The sequence below is a fragment of the Ictalurus furcatus genome, chromosome 15 (assembly GCF_023375685.1).
Source record: "Ictalurus furcatus strain D&B chromosome 15, Billie_1.0, whole genome shotgun sequence".
NCBI classification, from domain to species: Eukaryota; Metazoa; Chordata; class Actinopteri; order Siluriformes; family Ictaluridae; genus Ictalurus; species Ictalurus furcatus.
Genome location: NC_071269.1, coordinates 13,433,405 through 13,445,942, shown reverse-complemented (window position 1 = coordinate 13,445,942; position 12,538 = coordinate 13,433,405).

The window sequence follows — 12,538 nt, the reverse complement described above, 5'->3', positions numbered from 1 at the left end:
AGCAGCACACACATCCTGCAAGAATACCCCTTTGGACAAAGCCTTTGAGGAGGCGACCGCCCTAGTGGAATGAGCTCTTATGTCCAGAGGCGTGGCGAGACCGCGCTCCTCGTAAGCCATAGAGATTGCTTCCAATATTCAATTAGAGATGTGCTGCTTTGACACAGCATCACCTTTACTGTCGCTGCCAAAGCAGACCAGCAGCTGCTCTGACTTACGCCACTGGCCGGAGCGGTGGATGTAAGTACAGAGAGCCCTTACTGGACACAGCAGGTGCATCCTCTCTTGTTCCGGTGTGAGGAACGGAGGAGGGCAGAAAGCGTGCATCACCACAGGGTGGGCAGCCGATGTAGGCACTTTAGGAATATAATCCAGTCTAGGATACAGGAAGGCCTTGGCTAATCCAGGGGCAAAGTCAATTCAGGAAGGGGCAACAGAGAGAGCTTGTAGACCTCCCACTCGCTTGAGTGGGAGGTCTACAAGCACTCACTGACAAGAACTTTCCCTCTGCCCAGAGAAGGATTAGTTGCGCCTGCATGAACAGGGGGCGTGAACATAACTCTCCGTAGTGGTTGATATATAAGACCACCGCTGTGTTGTCTGACACTACTAGTACATGGTGATCTCTCAACTGAGGACGAAAGAATTTCAGCACTAGGAATACAGCCCGCATCTCTAGGTGATTTATATGCCACTCCAGATGAGTTCCACTCCAAGGACCGTGAGCTGGACAGCCATTTAAGACTGTACCCCAGCCCGTGAGGGATGCATCTGTCATTACTGTCTTGAGGTAAGGAGACACCCCTAGAGTGTGACCCGAGGCTAGAAACTGCAGGCACCTCCAAATACTCAGAGCACGTAGGCATCACCGGCGTGACACTGATTACTTTCAGAGGTTTCATCCTCAGATGAAACCCCCGACTTTTCAGCCACCACTGAAACGGTCTCATGTGCAATAGGCCCAACGGTATGACGTTGGCTGCTGCTGCCATAAGGCCCAACAGTCTCTCGTACAGACTGGAGGGGATGCCCAGACTTATCTTTATCTTGCTCAAAGTTGATAGGATTGGTCCTACGCGTGTTGGGGATAGAAACGTCCTCATCATAGTAGAATCCCATATAACCCCTAGAAAAGTTGTCCTCTGCACTATAGAAAGCATACTTTTCTTGAGGTTCAACCTGAGCCCCAAGCTCCTCATGTGGGCGAGAACAACATCTCAATGTTGAACCGCCAGTTCCCTGGATCGTGCTAGAATTAACTAGTCGTCCATGTAGTTTAGTACACGGATTCTCTGGATTCGCAAGGGAGCCAGAGCAGGATTCATGCACTTTGTGAAGGTGCAAGGGGATAAAGCTAGCCCGAAGGGAAGAACACGAAATTGGTATGTGTTGTCTCCAAATGCAAACCTCAGGAACTTCCTGTGGCTGGGTGATATTCCTATGTGGAAATATGCATCTTTCAGATCTATCGTCACAAACCAGTCCTCGAACTGAATCTGTGGCACGATAAGTTTGAGCGTCAGCATCTTGAACCTGTATGTCCGAAGAGTATGGTTCAGATGACCCAGATCTAAAATTGGCCGCATACTCCCATCTTTTTTGCGGATCAGGAAATAACGGCTGTAAAACCTCCCTCCCTTAGGGAACGGGGTACATGTTCCATGGCCCCTTTGTCCAAAAGGGAACTTACTTCCTGCGCTAACGTCGGGCTCTGGTCTGTGCTGACTACGGTGGTGAGCACACCTCTGAACTGGGGGGGTCGAGCTATAAACTGGACCTATAAACTGGACCCGAGCTATAAAATGTAACCCTTTTCTACAGTAGACAGAACCCATGGAGACACATTTGGCAGTAGTTTCCACGCTGCCCGATGGTCTTTTAGTGACGTTAACTATTCCACATTCTATTGGAAGGAAAGCATCAGATTTTCATTGCCCTGTGACAGCTCGCTGACCAGAGAACACTGAAAACTTGGGGACCGCCTTGGCTAGGGGAGGCCCTACAGTAGCACTGGGGGCTACCTGCCCTAACAACCTCATGTCCCCTGATACGTTCCTCCACGGCCTCTCAGGACCGCTCTTCTTTGCCTGCTTGGCCTTTATGACCATTCTCAGATCAGGCCTAGTAGCAGATCGTGACTGTGGCCGCCCGGTTCCCCTGGCTGTCTGCAGGGGTTGGTGGGCTGCCACACTCGCCTTCTGGGTCTCCCTAGCACTAGTGCTGGCCCAGGCTCCACTCGTGGATTCCCGGTTGAGCTCGAGACAACAGGGAAGGAACTGGCTTTTTTTTTTTTTTGGATGCTGCCATATGTCGAGCTCACTCAGCAGGTCTGCTTGGTAGGCCTGCAGCACGGTCATTGTCTGCAGTGACCCACAAGCAAGTCTACTACTACTTAGGCTTGCCCACCAATGCCACGGTGGCCTTACACGGTGGTTTGGATGGCAAAGCCGGCCCACCTAATTACCTGCCGTCGATGGAAAGAGGTAGCTCGCAAGTGCCTCCTCCACCTTCAGCATAGCTAAATAGCCATGCCGTTCATTCCCCGAATAATCCAATAAATATGGCTTATGCATGGTTTTCCCCCTGAAGCCTGATATTTTGTCATGCACTTTCAGCAGTGTGAGGGATTTACTTTCACTGGGGAGAAAAAGGCCCATCCAGCCTTAGTAATCACTTCAAGCAGCTCTTTATATGCTGCTCTCAGTTTTTAGCACATCCTTCTGGCTCCTCGGAGTCAGAGAGGAATTATTACTATTATTTGTGTGTGTGTGTGTCTTTCCATAACGGAAGGAGGAGTCGCGACGCGAGCTCCAAAATCCAGCGGAGAGCCGAACCCGGAAGACAGAGCAAGAGATAGAGCAGCGCTCATCTCTGGCTCCTCTTCCGGATCCATAAGAGAGCCCCCAAACCTGAGACGGCTAGCTGCCTCGGCAGAGGCCGGCCCAGATCCGCGAGGCTCTGAAACTAAACTCGCTTCGGCTTCCGAGAAGAGCGCGAGTCGCGAGCCGTGCTGCTTAATGTAGGCATTACCATGCGCGGCCTCTCGAGGCTGCCATCGCATGCTACACTCCTAAACACTTCACCTAGAAAGTGTGCACTATTCCCTTGTCGAAACGGGAGCAAGCCGTAACACACTTCCTGAATTATTTCTCGTTCATTACTTCCCTCTCTTTCCTTTTCTTCTTCTAAAAAAAGGGGGGATAGAAAAGTTTAGAGATTTTGAGAAAATATAGAGTAGAAATGAAGCGTTTTTGTCACACAAACAACAGACATGCAGTCACGCTGACGATAATAAGGCTAGCAGCGTGGTTCACAGATGCCATATATATATATCATGTAACGTGCTTAATTGCCACGTCACCTGATCATGCGAGGCCTATAAGTAGAGGCATGATTTTACACAAGCTTCAGATACCGGTCACACGCGCAAGGCGCTTCCCATACTGTTATGCTAAATGCAACGTTGAAATTCCCTTTGAAAGGGAACTCCTTCAGCACGCACAAGAGGTCATGAATAGAATCAGGGACTTAAGTGAAGTGCACTTTACTACATTTAGGATATGGCTAATTAGTATAGATAATAAAATAATATTCCATGATTCCTGAAGTATATGGACAGTTGAGTGCATGTATAAACATGCTAAGATGATGATGCAAGTAAATGATTTTTGGAGGTTGCCAATTCTATACAGGGCTTTTACTGTCTTGAATTGTCTTTTTTATTTCTATTATGCAATTATGTTTTCTTTATTGCTACAGTTGCACTGCAAATTTAAGTGGTATCTCACACAAATGATGTCTTGAAGTTCACTGAATATTTCGATGACTTTTTTTTTTTTTTACAGATGGAGGTGAAACTCAATCAGAAGCCCTGCTCATATGCAGTGATACTTTTATTATCTGGATGTTATTTATAAGGCATCATAGTGATGTTGAATTATAGTGCTGTGAGCTTTAATGAAGTGCTTTTATTTTAAGGCAGCGCTTAACATTCAATTACTTTTTTCACATTCACTTTCCTCATCACACATATGCACACAAGATATCACTGACAGGAGCTCTACATGTTTGAAAAAATTTATTCTTGGTTACCGCTAAGGTGACTGTACTCTTGATTTGTGCTGTGTGAGGTTTACATTTACATTAAATCATTTACATTTATTTAACACAAGGTTAACTCTTATGAAATTAAGAGGCTTGTGTCTGTGGCTTGTATCTGTTTAAACCTTTCGAGAAGAATATAATTGTATTAATCTCAAACATGATGGCTGTCCTGTAACTTTGGAGGAAATATGGAGCAGGAAACAAAGGCAGAAAAAATGAGAATGTACTGAGCTGTAAAACGACAACCAATGAAATGAGAGAATAAATGGGGAAGAGATTGATGATGTGGGGTTAGGAAAAAAGAAAATCTTATTCATCAATGATGCTTCACTGAAAGCAGTTCATTACAATAGATTACATACTTAGCTGAATTTAACTGATTATGTGTCCTTATTTCATCAAATGAGAATAAGATATTCCTCTGTCAAGAATGAGCACATATGGTAATTTTCATCTCAGTGAATTACATGTATTAGGTGTGTTAGGCTCACAGAGATTATTAATGTTAATTCAGAGTTCCTGCAGAGTTCTCACGAAATACTGTAATGTAAGGCAAAATTCCAAAATTATATTCCAAAAAGATCTCTTTCTTGCATTTTCATGATTTGGTGGGATGGAAATGTCCCCACAAAGAGAGATATCGGATTATTATTATTATTATTATTATTTTTATCTTGACTGCAGCTGTTATTAAAAAACTAAAAGAGCCAAAATGCTTCATTTTGGTCACTGAGGTTATGGTTAGGGATAGCTTCAGGTGTAGCAAAGCATTAATTAGCTGCATTAATAATTATGTCAATGGAAGGTTAGGGTTAGCACACCTCTTGGCACAGCAGGGCCAATTTATTTGTTTGCACTATAGACGCAGCCATGAAAGCCCAAGCCATCACACTACCTCCACCATGTTTCACAGACGAGCTTGTATGTTTCGGATCATAAGCCAATCCTTTCTTTCTGCACACATCTTGATTCCAGAACTTTTGTGGCTCATCTCTGTATTTCCTTGCAATTTCTAATCTGGCATTCCCGTTCTTATTGCAGATGAGGGGTTTGCAGCTTTGTGGTATGACCTCTATATTAATCCTCTCATAATCTTCTTCGACTGGTGGATTGTGTTATTTTCACACCTATACAATAGTGGTTGTTGGTGATGTCACTGACTGGAGTTTTTGGGGTTTTCTTCACAGTTCTCACAATGTTTCTGCCATCAGCTGCTGTTGTTTTCCTGGGCCGTCTGTTGCTTAGTAAACCAGTGGTTTCTTTCATTTTCAGGACATTCCAAATTGTTGTATTGGCTATGTTTTTACAATGCTTCTGACAGATTTTCCCTCTTTTTTCCCATAGACAGCTCTCTAATCTTCATGTTGATTTATCTTTTTTTAATAATGAATGCAGTCTTCACAGGTGAAACTGAAGGCTAAAACCAAGAGTAGATGTTCAGAGCATTAGTCATTCTGACAGGACACACTTGTGCCTATGTTGTTTAAGACCTCTACATATAAATACCAGGAATTAAAAGCTGAAATTCTAAACTCTTTTCTCATATTCATCTTTTGATCTCAAACCTAAATGTCTTCAGTGTACAGAAAAATAAATTAAATTAACTGGCCTTGTCATTCCAATATTTTCAGAGAGGACTGTGTGTGTGTGTGTGTGTGTGTGTGTACTGGAACGATTGTCATAGACTCTAGACATAAAGGACCAGAGTTAGACTTTCCTGGTTTAGTCTGAATGGTAAAATAATTAATTCAACAGGAATCTGTAAACAGCTTCTAGTGACCTCTGCTGGAGAAATGTTACAAGTAAAAATCATTACATTTGACAGGAAATGTACTTTTAAATTTTTTACAAGAAAATAAATCATTAGTTCTTCATGAATGAAAGAAGAAGTAATAAAATAATAAACATAATGAAGCTGCATATAAACAATAAATTAATTTGGCTCTACTTTTGTATGTTTTTGCAGACAAATACAGTGGGGAAAATAAGTATTGAACACGTCAACATTTGTTTCAGGAAATATATTTCCAATGAGGATATTCACATGAAATTTTCACCAGACATCAGTATTAACTCAGGAAATCTGGAAATATAAAGAATTCACAACATTAAAGTCCATAAATAAAGTTATGTGTAACAAAGTGGAATGACACTGGAAAAAAGTATTGAACACTGAAATTTATTTAACACTTAGTGGAGAAGCCTTTGTTTGTAATGACAACTTCAAGATGCTTCCTGTATGAAGAAATTAATTGGCTGCAGTATTTACGTGTGGTTTTCTTCCCATTCTTCTAAACATATCGTCTTTAAATCTTGTTCAATTGGATTCAAGTTAGGTTATTGATTGGGCCATTATAATGCCTTAATAATTTTTCTCTGAAACCAACTGAGAGTTTCCTTTGCTGTATGTTTGGTTTGTTGTCCTGTTGGAAGGTCCACCCACGTCTCATCTTCATCATCCTGGTGGATGGCAGCAGATTCTTCTCAAGAATCTCCCGTTAAAGGACTCCATTCATCGTTCCTTCAATTATATGAAGTCTGCCAGTACCATGCGATGAAAAACAGTCCCACACCATGATGCTTCCACCTTCAAACTTCACTGTTGGTATAGTGTTTTTAGGATGATGTGCAGTGTCATTTATTCTCTAAACATGGTGTGTAGTATGACAGCCAAAATGTTCAATTTTGCTCTCGTCTGACCATACTATACTCTCCCAGTATTTCATAGGTTTGTCCAAATGAGTTGTAGCAAACTTTAAACGAGCTTCGACATGCCTTTTCTTTAGTAATGGAGTTTTGCGGGGTGAGCGTGAACAGTTGAGTGCATTGCCTATTGTTTTCTCTGTGATGATGGCACCTGCTGCCTCCAAGTGTGAGGCTCTCTTGCTGCTGTGCTGTGCTGTGGAGGTTGCTAGGGTTAGGGTTAGTGCATTATTGTCACAAATGTCATTAATATGACTAAAAAAAATTATGTAAAAGAAGCATGGTAAGTCATTTTGTTGTTTAACAAAATCATGAAATTAAACAAACTCATAGGATGGTATGTAGTACAATTGTTTATTTTCAAAATACGCAATAATTACCATATTTTATTATACAATACACCATGTACAACATTTTATTGTAGAGTACAGCATAAGGTCAGATACAATAGTATAAAGACAAATGAGATTCAAGAGAAATAAAAAGGGACATCAAAAGTCTTAACATCTTACTGTTGCAGGTACAGGGGATAGGCAAAAATCTCCGCCTTGTACATATTTAAAGCACAGAGCAGCACTCCATGCCGACACACCACAAGCTCCAATCGCTCCTCGTCTACCTTGCTGACAGATCTTTGGGACGTCTTTCTGGCTGCTGACCATTCCCCTCCACAAGCACCTCTTCCACTGACCTACAATATGGAAAATGGTTGACGAAAATAAGACTCTCCTAAACAAACTCTTCAGTAGGATGTTATTGTAGTCCTGTCATCTAATTATCATCTGCAATTTTACACGTTTGGTTGTGTTGTGAATGTGGTCGACAAGTATTGTCACGTCTTCATCCTTGGCTACATGGACGCCTTCAAAGATGGCCTGTTCCAAGTATCTAAAAAAACAAACAAACAAAAAAAGGGTACAAAACAATTTATGATAACTTATAATCTAAGATTACTTGGTGCACAGTAAAGAGATATATGTTAGTAACACAAACACTGTGACATTTATACAGAGTTTGGATTACCTAGCTGCATTCTTGAAACGGTAATGCTTGTGGTTTCCATCTACTGAAACTGTGAGCATATCAGGGGTGCACACAGGACAGATGAAGGGCTCTTCCTTCCAGATATTGTCCACCTTGAATCGCACAGCCTCCCACTCAAAAAAAACTTTTCTGAAAACTGTCTGCTGAGATCTTGCCAGTCTATTAAATATAAGGAAACCAACAGCTAATAATGGACAACAAATACATTAGCATCTAACAGCTTTTCAACCCACAATTCAAAGATATTAACAATATTGTAGAATAAATAAATTCAATACTCACATGACCAAAGTGGACAGTTCGCTGTGAATTAAGATAATTTGTATAGACTGAGTAATATAACATTGTAATGGCTCAATGGTAATGAAGCACATTGCTGAAAAAGTAAACAAGATATGCTCAAAAAGCTGACTGACACGGAGTATCCATGTAAATTTGAGATCAAACAATAAGAGAAAAAAAGGCATCATTTAAATAGTAAAGCTTATGAGCTTAACTATTCTGAGAATGAGATACGTGCTGTATACACACAAACCAGAACTTACCACAATGGGAAAGAGCCTTATCCACAATGAAAGTTGTTGGAAGCAATGGCTGGAAGAATCTAGCAATCATGGCATCTCTGTTGTGGAAGACATGTCTGGTGTGCATGCTGACAGCACAGAAGAAGGGTTGTGGTCAACAGTCACAACACTAGACAGCAGCTGGACTGCTCCTGGCAGATGTGTGTTGCCACATTTTCTTGTGCTGCAGCTGTGTTCACCAGACTGGGTCTCTCTGCCCTCCACCTCTCTGAAAAGAGACTTTGTTGTATGCTCCAGTTTGAGGAAGCCAGAAGAGGATCTCCTGGAGTTCCAAGAGGTGATGCATCATCACCTGAGGAATCGCTCAGTGAGTGCTAGAGATCTTGTAGAAACACTCTGTTGCAATAGTATGGAACAATACTTTTACCTCAGAATGCTGTTTCACCTAAAGCTGAACATTGTTAAATTCACCTCTGAATGATGTTGCACACCACGATGTGCATTGTTAAACTTACCGATGAATGCTGTTTTTAGCTGCAGCTGAGCGTTGTTAAACTCACCTCTGAATGCTGTTTCACCTGCAGCTGAGCGTTGTTATACTCACTGCTGAATGCTGTTGCCTATGAACGCTAAGTTTTACGCAGAGGGCACTCTGATATCTAGGAGCCGGAGCCCCCCTAGTGTCAAGTAAGGGAAAAAAAGGAAAAAAACGTTTGGGTTACGCATGTAACCCTGTTCCCTGAGAAGGGAATGAGACGTTACGTTTAGCATAACACTATGGGGAGCGCCCTCGCGCGCACGACCGGCATCTGAAGCTTGTGTAAGAATCAGGTGATGTGGCAATTAAGCGCATCGCGTGAGATATATATATATATATATATATATATATATATATATATATATATATATATATATATATATCACCTGTGAACCATGCTGTCAGCCTCTATTATCTGAAGCGAAGACGCAATTCACACGTCTGCCCTGGTTCTGACAAAGCTATGCAACGTCTCGTTCCCTTCTCAGGTAACCCAGACGTTCCCTTTCAAAGGGAACTCCACATTGCATTTAGCATAACACTATGGGGACGAGAATACCAACTCCATCATACCGAGGGTATGGCCTATTCAAAAAGACCCAAGCCCGAGGGTCACTGCAAGACACTCGAGCCCGGGGTGGAATGAATATCCAGGCTGTAATATCGAATGAATGTGTGTGGCGTAGACCACCCTGCAGCAGCACACACATCCTGTAAGGATACCCCATTGGACAAAGCCTTTGAGGAGGCGACCCCCCTAGTGGAATAACCCCTTATGCCCAGAGGTGTAGCGAGACCACGTGCCTCATAAGCGATAGAGATTGCTTCCACTATCCAATTAGAGATACGCTGCTTTGACACAGCAGTTTTTAGCACACCCTTCTGGCTCCTTGGAGTCAGAGAGGAATTATTTTTTTTTATTTTTGTCTGTGTGTGGTTTTTTATTTGGCTTTCCATAGCGGAAGGAGGAGTCGTGATGCGAGCTCCAAAATCCAGCGGAGAGCTGGACCCGGAAGAAAGAGCAAGAGATAGAGCAGCGCTCGTATCCGGCTCCTCTTCCAGATCCATACTAGATCCCCCAGACCTGAGACAGCTAGCTGCCTCGGCAACGGCCGCCCAGATCCGCAAGGCTCTGAAACCCAACTCGCTTCGGCTTCCAAGAAGCGAGAGAGTCACGAGTGGAGCTGCCTAATTTAAGGCATTACAATGCGCACAGTCAGACCTCTTGAGGGCTGCCGTGGTATGCTCCTTCTCTAGACACTTCACACAGAGATTGTGCACTCCTCCCCGTGATGAAATGGGAGCAAGGCATAACACACTTCCTGAAATCTCTCACTCATACTTTTCTCTCTCGCTTATTCTTTTTTTCCTTCTCTTTTTTTAAAGGGATAGAAAAGTCCAGAGATTTTGAGAAAAGATGGGGAAATGAAGCGTCTTTTTGTTTTCAGTACACTAACGACCGACATGCAGTCTCGCTGAAGGTAATAAGGCTGACGAGTGGTTCACAGGTGTCGTTTATATATCACGCGAGGCGCTTAATTGCCACGTCACCTGATCACGGCAGGCCTATAAATTAGTCATGATTTTACACAAGCTTCAGATACCGATATAGATATAGATATCAGACTGCGAGGGATTTTTCTAACATCAAAAACTAGTTGGAGGGCCAGATACTTAGGCCCATCATTTGACTAGCCTTGGCATAGTTCATTTATTGCAGCCTATTCCTTTTGATTCCTATTTATTGTAGTCTCGACCCATACACAGCAGACAACGGGCTGCGGTGTGCTTACCTAAGACGTCAAATTTCAACGCTGTATGCTCGGGTTTCGAGTTCTATAGAAGTTTATTGGACTACCTGCACGTCGAAAAATGACGCCAAAGGCCAACCCAGTGCGTTTAAAAAGTGACGCCAAGGATTCCTGACCAAGCGTCCATATGTGACGAGTTGGGAGTGAGAACATGTTGCCCTGACTTACTGAAAAGCAGAAATGCCCCGGTAAACAAGATGGCGCTGCAAAACGTTCCATTTCTGACACCCGCTTATCACTGAGGAGGAGCAGAAGAAGAAGAAAGCCAGTATTTATGTCTTTGTAAAAAGCCGTTCACACACGTTTTGTGAACGGGTTAACTGAGATTAATACATAATATCTATAAGCACCAGCACTCACTACAGCAACTGATATATAATATTTTTGATCTAACATGTTCTACGTGTTCTATCGAAATGTAAGGTATTTGGTGATTTGTCCATTGCAACAAATACTTTTCGAAAGCTAATCCTTAAAGTTCTCATTTTAAACAATATACTCTTTTTAAATAAGTAATAAGTATTTTTTTGGGGGGATGGGGTATAAGACAACTATTGTTGTGCACAAAAATTTTGATGTTCCTGCAAATTGATGAAGTGTTGACTATGAATAGTCATTTTTGTGGTCAACATGATAATACAACGACTCAATAATGGGACACTTAGCTATTTGAATAAGAGGTCAAGAATAGGTTACTTATATGCCAGGTGCAAAATAAATACAATGAACTATCAATCAGCGGATTATCATTTGCATATTTGCAGGGAAGAGACAAAGATATCCCGGTGTGAACGGACCTTAAGTCATGAACACTTTGTGAAGTATATGCAGTATATAAGTATATCAGTTGCCTTTTGTCTCTGATGTTACCAAGACTTTGTTTTTTATTGCATCTCTGTTTGTTTTTTTTGACACAGTTTGTTTATTTTTTCCTGATTACTGCTCTGTCTAGTCTAGTCTGTTTGCTGATCGCCTGACCTTTGCCTACTTACTGATTTTGAGCTTCCTTATCGATTTGGATTTGGTTTATTCATTAAAGCTGCCTTACCTGCAACTGCTTCCATCTATGCCTCCATTACGCGACAATATACAGTCATGTCCATAAATAGTTGGACAGTGACACAATTTTCATAATTTTGCCTCTGTATATATACACCGCCACAGTGGATTTGAAATGAAGCAATCAAGATGTGATTGAAGTGTAGAATTACAGCTATAATTCAAGGGGTTTAATAAAAAACAAAAATAAAAATATTACATTAACCATTTAAGAATTCCAGCCATTTTTACAGAGACCCTCCATTTTCACAGTCTAAAAAAGTAATTGGACAATTGACTGAAACAGTTTCATGGCCAGGTGTGGCCTGTGTCCTTGTTATTTCATGACAAAGTATGGAGATAAAAGGTCTGGAGTTGATTCCAAGTGTTGACTTTGCACTTGGTAGCTGTTTATGGGAACTCCGAATCTGCAGTGTCAATGCAAGTGAAGGAGGCCATCATTAGGCTGAAAAAACAAAACAGACCTATCAGAGAGATAGCAGAAACTTTAGGAGTGGCCAAATAATAATAAAAAAACACATTCTTAAAAAGAAGGAATGCACTGACGAGCTCAGTAACACAAAAAAGCCCGGAAGCCCACGGAAGACAGCTAAATTGGTTGAATGCAGAATTCTATCTTTGTTGAAGAAAAAGTCCTTCACAACCTCTAGCCAAGTCAAGAACACTCAGAGGTGGTAGGTGTATCATTGTCATAGTCTACAGTTAAGAAACACCTCCATGAACGTAAATACAGATGGTTTACCTCAATATGCAAA